At 35.7% G+C, this 9,443-nt stretch overlaps 1 pseudogene; it reads left to right on the top strand.

The window, feature by feature from the left end:
• LOC107006086 overlaps positions 1–3,727 on the top strand; it is an 11,413-nt pseudogene extending 7,686 nt beyond the window's left edge.
• Positions 3,728–9,443: the final 5,716 nt, after the last annotated feature.

Below are 9,443 nucleotides of genomic sequence, written 5' to 3'. Positions count from 1 at the left end.
GGGGCTGGGGGCTAGTGGGGATGGAGTGAAGTGATAATCTTTTTTTTTTTATAGGTTTTAACAAGATCTCTAATATAATATGAGTAAATATGGGTGGCTACCCATATTATCCATTGGGTAACTCATTTTTAGCCATTTAAAATATGAGTCGAGTCGAATAAGTTACCTATTTTATTTAACTCATTTTTTGATCGACGCATATTATATTCGACTCGACTCGCTCGTTTGCCACTTCTAAAAGTTAAATAGGAAATATGTGAGAAGTCATCAGTCCCCGATCTTTCCTACAGGAGAAAGTTAACCATTTCATAAGTTTCTTTTCAGTGCCAAGCTAGCTTTGGGTCGTTCCAGCACCATCTTTATGCAAATTATTTACCTATTTTTTTCTTATGCTTATTGATTATCTCCTCTACTTGATGAAAAGAAAAATAAGTTCCTTTCTCTTAAATTCTGGATTTTGGTCCTCTCATTAACATTTTCCCTTTTTCATTGTCATGCTTTCTTTGAAAAGGGATATTGCTTTTATTGGCAAAATAAATTGGAGGAGGCTTTAGAGTCCTTGAAGGGGCAAGAAGGAAGTACTGAGTCAATGCTGTCGGAATGCCATACTTTGTATCGTTTAGGAAAGATGGGTGCATCTGTCAATATTTATCAAAAGCTCCCAAAGTCTACTATAGATTCCTTGGAGATAAATCTTGTTGCTGGTCTGGTTTCTGCTGGAAGGTCTTCTGAAGTTCAACGAACCTTGGATTTACTGAGAGTTAAGCAACTAGCAGTTTTGAATTGGCTTACACTACTGCCTGCTCTTTAATTGAAAGGGAGAAATACAAATATGCAGAACAACTGTTATTGTCAGCTCGAAGGGAAGTTTTACTCTAATAAGATCTTCATAACATCATGAATAAATTAGATTCAGTTAGTCCTGACTTGCTTTATTTGTATGACTTTTATCCATTTTCTTTACACTTGATGATGCACAATCTATGACTTGTAATAAAGCATCAGATATTTCCTCGCTTGGAAGTTATTTTGGAGGGGTTAAGTTGGCATCAAGATGTATTTACTTTAGCAATTGATTAATTTTTGTCTCTATGAACTTAAGGAGAATCCTAGGCATCTTTTATTTTCTAATTTGTTTAACTTTTTGTTGGTTTGTTAACCCTTTAGTAATGGTAGACTAACAATTTAGAACTAGTCTAATTGAAAAGATGTGCCATTACAGTCAAAAGTGGGTGTATGTTGGGGGTTAAAATCTCTGCAAAGCTGCTATATCTTCTTATTTGTTGTATGTAAAATGGAGTTTACGGTTCTTTATACAAGAAAGAGAGTTTTTTTTAGCCATTCCAATTTTCAGGATCATGCAAATAGTGCTTCTGTGTCTTTGATTAGTTATGATTGTTACTTGCCTTTTTCTTTTAAGTCTTAATGTCTTCTCGTTGGTTTGGTTTGGGATGTGGGGGGGGGGGGGGGGTTTAATTAAAAACTGGAACACCTATTTATGAGATGTCACAAGGGACAAACTGCATTTTTGGTGTATGGTGTATTCATTTGGAACAACCGTATAATGATATTTTCTCCTTTGTCTTTTTAAACTTTATGCACTTCTAGAAGTGTCAAATCAAATGGGGTAAAATGTTCCACTTCTTTGCGATTCTCTGTGAAACTTCTAGTTTTTGCATGAATGAAATGAAAATCTAAAAGAAAAATGAATATCTTATTGTGGACAATGGAATTACAGAATTGGTCAGGAAACACTAATGGAAGAGAATTTAGCTGATGATGATGTTGAAATTGAATTGGCACCTATAGCTGTTCAAATTGCATATGTACAACAGGTAAATTATCTTATGACACAAGTTTGAGTAGTCTTCTTTTGCTTTGGTAAGTTGGAATGATGCAAGTTGTTTTTTTCTCTCTAGATTCTAGGGAACACCCCAGAGGCTGTTGCATCTTATACTGATTTTGTCAAAAGAAATTTGGCGACGAGTCTTCACTTGCGGTGGCAGTAATTAATCTCATTGCTTTAAAGGGTCCTAAAGATGTCTCTGATGGCCTAAGGAAACTTGATAAGCTAATAGAGAAAAGTGATGGACCAGAGAAGTTCCAGTTTGCTAGTGGACTGGACTTGAAGCTCTCACAGAAGCAAAGGGAAGCAATATATACCAATAGGGTGATGCTGCTTCTTCATTCTAATAAGATGGATCAGGTAAATTATCTGTAAGATTTACATGTGTTCTCCTTTGAATAATTGATGCATTAGAAACAAGGGGACCCATTATTAGACATCCAACTGCTACTGTTTATTCCCCGATTCTTTTTCCAATGTTTATTTTTCTCATTGGATTGTTACAGGCAAGAGAACTTGTTGGCGCTCTACCTGAGATGTTCCCTGGTAGCTTGATGCCTTTACTTCAAGCTGCTGTACATGTGAGAGAGAACAAGGCTGCTAAAGCTGAAGAAATACTTGGACAGTATGCAGATAAGTTTCCTGACAGGTCCAAGCTGAAGAAATACTTGGACAGTATGCAGATAAGTTTCCTGACAGGTCCAAGGTTATCCTGCTTGCAAGGGCTCAGGTTGCTGCAGCTGCTGGCCATCCGCAGATTGCAGCTGATTCCTTGGCAAAAATACCTTACATTCAACACGAGCCTGCAACTGTTGCCACTATTGTCTCTCTCAAGGAAAGGGCTGGAGATACTGATGGTGCCGATGCTGTGTTTGATTCTGCAATCAAGTGGTGGTCAAATGCCATGACTGAAGACAATAAGCTCAATACCATCATGCAGGAGGCTGCTGGTTTCAAGCTCAGGTATGGATTGAAAGAGGAGGCAGCACGCCTTTATGAGTAGCTAGTGAAAAGCCATGGAAATATTGAGGCTTTAGTTGGATTAATCCAGACTGCAGCCCACGCTGACATTGAGAAAGCAGAAGCTTATGAGAAGTAGTTAAAACAACTACCTGGTCTGAAAGCAATAGATGTAGACAGTTTGGAGAGAACTTCTGGTGCCAAGCAAGCCGAGAAAGGTCCAAATGCTGGTGCCACTGAAACATACGAAGCGAAGAGTAAGGATAAAGCGAAGAAAAAGAGGAAGAGAAAGCCAAAATATCCAAAGGGCTTTGACCCAGCTAATCCAGGACCTTTACCTGATCCAGAGAGGTGGCTTCCCAAGAGGGAGAGGTCTAGTTACAGACCAAAGAGAAAGGATAAGAGAGCAGCTCAAATTAGAGGTTCTCAAGGTGCAGTGGCTAAAGAGGCAGCGAGCAGTAGTAATACGAAGTCAAACCAGCCAGCTAATCCAAAAGGAGCCTCTGCAGTGCAATCAAAGGCTTCATCCAAATCTTCCAGGAAGAAATCGAGGAAGTAATCCTACAACAGATAACCAATGTTTCTTTGTTATTGTTTCCCTAAATTCGTTTAGCATTCTGCTGTACAACATGAGTTAGTCCCGGAGATGTCCATTGTGTTAACTTTTTCATACACAAGGTTGTAGGGCAGACATCTGAATTTAACTTTAATCTCTTTGGGAAAGGCTTCATTTACCGAGTTCTCTCAGGTCTAAAATATTAGGATTTTGGCTCTATTTTTAATTTTTTTTCTGCCTTTATACTTTTTGCTGTTTGATCTGCTAGGAACACGTATATTCCCTATGTGAAAGGAAGTTGATTTAACTAGAGAACTATTTTATTCACAAGATATTTTATATGTAATTTTCATTAGTAAGTGGAATTATAAGTTGTGTTCTCTTTCGATGATAAAAATTTATGAAATATGTATTTTATGAGCTTACTTGTAACATCAAAGTACTAAATTTTGTTCAGGTAATGAGAGATCATATTAGCATGACAACTAATACCTAGCCCCTCCTATCATAGACATATGAAAGCATTATGTTCAAATTCCCATAGAGGTCGAATATATTCTATAATAACTAGATCACTATCAAATAATAAAAAATTCATAATGTATAATTAGGATTAGAGGTGTCAAAATGGGTTGGTCCAACCCAACCCAACCCAACCCTAACGGGCTAGAGAGTTAAATGGGTTGGGGCAGGCTGACCCTTTTAATTAAAGGGCCAATAAAATAGCGGCCCAATCCAGTCCCAAGCGGGCCACGGGTTGACCCTTCAACCGAAAAATGAACAATATTACTCTCTTACAAAGAATATCAAATGTTGACATCTATGAACACGACATCAATTTATACATGAATTCATTTAGAAATCACACACTTCGATGAATACTTACAAAAATACATTTATGAATCACACACTTTGGTGAATACTTGCAAAAATACATAATAGCCAACGTAAGATTTAACGGATAAATGTTGATCATCCCATCATTTCTCCACAAAAAACTAGTTGGTTGAAAAGATTTCCAGCAACACAATGCAGCCTAAATACTTAACAAATCTAAATTTTTAAATATTACATGACTTATTAAGTAATGTTTTATAATTTCGCTTCTACTTTCACCATCGATGACATTTGAATCAATATGTGATATTATTTCCTTAAGAAGTTCATCTTCATCTACAATTCACCATGCAAGATGATATTACAAAATACTTGATTATTTGTTTTCAAAATATTTATTCATAAAATCTTTACAAATAAAACACTATTAAATATATATATAAAGATATTTTACAAAATTAATAGCCCACGGGCTGGCCTCTTAGGCTTGTGGGTTGGGCCTAATAGGCCAACGAGCCAAATGGGGCGGGCTAAAAAGCCTCGTTCATAAAAGGACCAAAAATATTAAGCCCAACCCCACTTATTTCAAGGGTTGGGTTGGGCCAGCCTCGCAGGCCAAACCCATTTTGACGGCTCTAATTAGGATTGACTTGATTATCAAGTCAATAAAGTAGTAACTTGGGAACTCAACTTTTCTGAGGCTCCCACGTCTCTCTCTCTCTCTCTATAGAGAGATTCTAAAATTAGTTAATCTCATATACAGTAAAATTTGAAAAATATTTTTGAGAAAAAATATAATAAATTTTTGCTTTATTTTGTATGAGAATCATGGTAATAATTGAGAAATGGAATAGCATTTTGGTAATTGTAGTATCCTTCTTACTTGACTGCATATTTTGTGGCCTTATTTGTATTACGAAGACTAACATGAACCTACATTATTATTTCTGTATTTCCATTGGAGCTCTCTTCCTTTGTGGCTCAAACTCAGAACCTAAGAGTTAGAAGCAAGGGACGCTTACCATTCGAGTAATTCTTTTATTATTGAATATTCTGACATTACGAAAAATCTACCATTATCTATTTACAAAATATCAAATCTGTTTTTTGACTTATTCTTTAAATTTCAAGTATTGTGACAAGTTATCATTATATTGAAACAACTAACACTATTCTGATAGCGTTATATCAACTAGGTATCAGAGCATCATGTTCAAGAGTCCTAGGGTGCCTGAAATTCGCACTCGTAAAGTCACTTTCATGAGTGTGAAGCGTACCACACCTATGAGAGGGAGACTAATAGGTGTTTAAATAAAATTTCACTTCATTTGTTATTCCTATCGTGCGTAAAGTATGATTCAACTTCTCCTTTCTAATATGTCGTTTATACATTTCAAATCATGCCTCATCGCAGAGCTAATGCATGAAATACTAATGCAGCAAAACTAACACAGTTTCTCCAGTCCTGAACCATGAGGTTACGAATGCAAAGTTCCATAATATGATCCAGTTGTTGGCCCATGCCGTAGCCAACCATAACAATCAGCAGTCCCAGTTCCTAAAAACCCCACCGGTGGATCAGTTGCAGTTAGGATTTGATACTTTGTTTGTATGAATCCGTCAGAGTTTCTAATATAGAGGGTTGGTGAGGATTCACAGAATTTCATAGTCGAGATTAAGAAGATTCTTGGAGTATGCAAATGACCGGTATTGAGAGTGTTGAGCTAGCATCTATCAACTCACATATATGACTCATATCTGGTTCATGCAGTGGAATGAAAACAAGAGTGAGAATGCTGCTCCTGGGACATGGGACGTTTTTATAGAGCTTTTCTAGACAGGTTCTTTCCGGAGAGTTGAGGGAGTCCAAGACCTAGGAATTCATGAAGTTAAAACACGGGTTAATAACAGTCCAAGAACACGGGCTGAAGTTCACCCAACTCTCTAGGTATGCTCTACATATGGTTGCCGATTCGAGAGCACAAATGAGCAAGTTCTTGTTTGGAGTATTTGATCTAGTGAAGACCGAGTACAAAAATGCCATGTTATTGGAAGATATGGATATCTCTAGACTAATGACTCATGCTCAGTAGGTTGAGGGAGATAAGCTTAGGGAAATGGCTAAGGATACCAAAAAGGCTAGGATGGGTAAATATAAATACTCTCAGCAGAGGCAGGGCGGTGGAAATTGCTCACAATTTTAGCGGAGGTCTACAATCTAAGAACATTCATTAGCTAGTGCTCCGCCCCACAGTTTCGACAGGATCAAAAAGGGAGAGCATCTGGCTCTAAGTCATAGGGAGTGTTTCAGGTAACCAAACTTCTCCAACTTGTCGAAAGTGTGGTAAGAATCATCAGAGAGAGTGTCTTGAAGACAGAGTGGGGTGATTTGGGTGTGGTCAGTCTGGTCATATGTTGAAGGATTTCCCTTCTACCAGGCAATGACAAGGAGCTAACACGACTCAATCTACTACTTCAGCAGCTCCAACGGGTCGCCCCACACAACAAGGTGCCTCGTCTGGTATAGGTGGTGATCAGCTCCAAAACAAGTTGTATGCTCTTTAAGATTGCCAAGACCCATGAAAATTCTCTTGATGTGGTCACTGGTACATTACACGTCTTCCATTTAGATCCTTATGCATTGTTAGATCCAGGGGCTACACTTTCTTTGTAACTCCACATATAGCAATAAACTTTGGTGTCAGTCCAAAGCTCTTTCCGAACCCTTCTTAGTGTCTACTCCAGTTGATGACCCATTTATATCTAGACGGGTGTACATAAATTTCTCTGTCACAGTTTCCCAAAAAGTCACCTCAATAGACCTTGTAGAGTTAAAAATGATAGATTTTGATATCATTCAAGGCATGAATTTGTTACACTCCTGTTATGCCTCAATCGATTGTAGAACTAGGATCGCTCCATTTCAGTTTCAAAACTAGACAGTCTTAGACCATCTCCAACCCAACTCTATTTTACTCTTCATCCTCTGTATTTGGAGAGTAAAATAGAGAATGTCCTCTTCAACCCCTCTGCACATTACTCTCTACACTCCATTTATAGAGAGGTGAGCAGTAGTTCTCCAAATTTGGAGAACTACTATTTACACTCTCTATTTTACTTTTTCAATATTTTATTATTATTTCCATTACTTTTCAATTAACATATTAATTTACATATAATTTCATTAATTAAATATCTAGTATTCATGATTCTTTTTAAAGGTAATATACTATTTTAAAAAATATAATCTCTAATATATACTACTTTAATTTCGATTAATATATTTTAAATAATTTTCACCAATAATAAAATTTTATTTTACTATTAATTTTCCTTATAAAGAATACACAAAATTAAAATGGTAAGATGAAAAAATTAATTTAAATACAAATAACAATACAATACAATACATAACATAATAATTTGAATACAAGATAAAATATAATACGTAACATAATAATTAATTCGCGATGAAACAAAAATCATGTCGAAAAGATGTGGAACGTGCATTCGGAGGTTTGCAATTATTGCAAGATCATCACATTTTTGGAGAAAGGAAATGCTACATGATGTAATGAATGCATGATTTATACTACGTGATAATTGAGGTCGTGATCTTAATGCACCAATTCAAGATGTCGTAGAGGCTCCAACTGCAACGACAAAAATGGTGGTAGATGAAAATCTCTGATTTGAAAATTTTTTTGCTAGACATAATAAAATTAAGGACAAAAATGCTCATTTTGAACTCCGTAATGCATTAATAGAGTATTTACGAGAGCAGCGTAATAATTTCAAAAATTGAGTGTTTATGTAATGTTTATGTAATCGTATTTTACTTTTATTTGAATTTGTTCATTAATTTATATATTATATAATATTTTCGTTCAATTTATGATATTTAAAAATTTAGGATAAAATATAATTTATATTAAATAAAAAATTTGAAAAATAAATTTTTTATCACATGATAATTATATAAAGTAATCATTGGGAAAAAGAAATAAATGATTTATATGAAATAAGAAAATAAGAATAAAATAGAAATAATAATATAGAGAAAAATATTCTTTTTAAAGAGTCAAATAGAGAATTGGGATAGAGTTGGTTGTCTGAAAAAATAGAAAACTCTATATTTTGGAGAGTAAAATAGAGTTTAGGGTTGGAGATGTCCTTAGAGTTGAATGGTAGTAACTTAGTGCGCGTAGGTAGATTTATCTATTACCTTAAGGCTAGGAAAATGATTTCTAAAGGGTATATCTATCATCTTATTTAGGTTAAGAGTTCAAATTTCGAAACCCCAACTCTTGAATTAGTCCCATCGTAAATAAGTTTCCAAAAGCGTTGCCAAAAGATCTTCTTGGAGTCCCTCCCGAAAGGGAAATCGACTTCAGAATAGATGTCCTTCCATATAACCAACTTCGATCCCTCCTTACAGAATGACTCCACCTAAGCTAAAGGAATTGAAAGAAAAACTAAAAGAACTTCTATATAAGGGCTTTATCAAACCCAATATCTCTCAATGGGGGTGCTCTAATGTTGTTCATTAAAAAGAAAGATGATTCTCTTAGAATGTTCATTGACTATCGTCAGTTGAAGTCACAACAAAAAATAAGTATTCCATACCCAAAATTGATGAGTTGTTCGACCAACTTCAGGGTGCTAGTTGCTTTTCTAAGATAGACCTCAGATATGGCTATCATCAGCTCAGAGTATAGTGACATCCCAAAGTCAGCCTTTAGGACACGATATGGTCACTATGTGTCACAAACCAAGGTAGCCCATAGGCATAACATAAAGTATAAGACCCCGAGGGCCCCTCATAAAAGCCACTTAGCATATATCATACAAGCAACAGACTTAAGAGATTTTAAAAGACTGTTTCAACATATAAGAGTTTATAAAGTAAAGCGGAAGTCTAAGAATAGTCTCAAAATCCATCTAGTACATCATATTTTAGCGGCGCATAACATATACATCAAGTTCAAAACTGAAAGTAAATACAAAATGGAAACCAAGCTCGGTCCTCAGATGATGAGGACTTTCTCTTCAATCTTCTACTATAAGATCTCTAGCCACGAGAGTGCAAATCTGTGAAGTCGGACATAGGACATTTTTGTGATATGTAAAGATCAAGTCAAAACATAAGATAGGAAGTTATAAAACATAATCATAACCATGGTCAATGCAACTTTCATCATCTTCTAAAATAAATGAGAGATAATTTAAAGGTAACCTTGGTTC

This window comes from Solanum pennellii, chromosome 1, assembly GCF_001406875.1.
Source record: "Solanum pennellii chromosome 1, SPENNV200".
Taxonomy (NCBI): domain Eukaryota; kingdom Viridiplantae; phylum Streptophyta; class Magnoliopsida; order Solanales; family Solanaceae; genus Solanum; species Solanum pennellii.
Note: the sequence above shows the minus strand (reverse complement) of the source record. Positions and strands in the feature narration are given on the sequence as shown.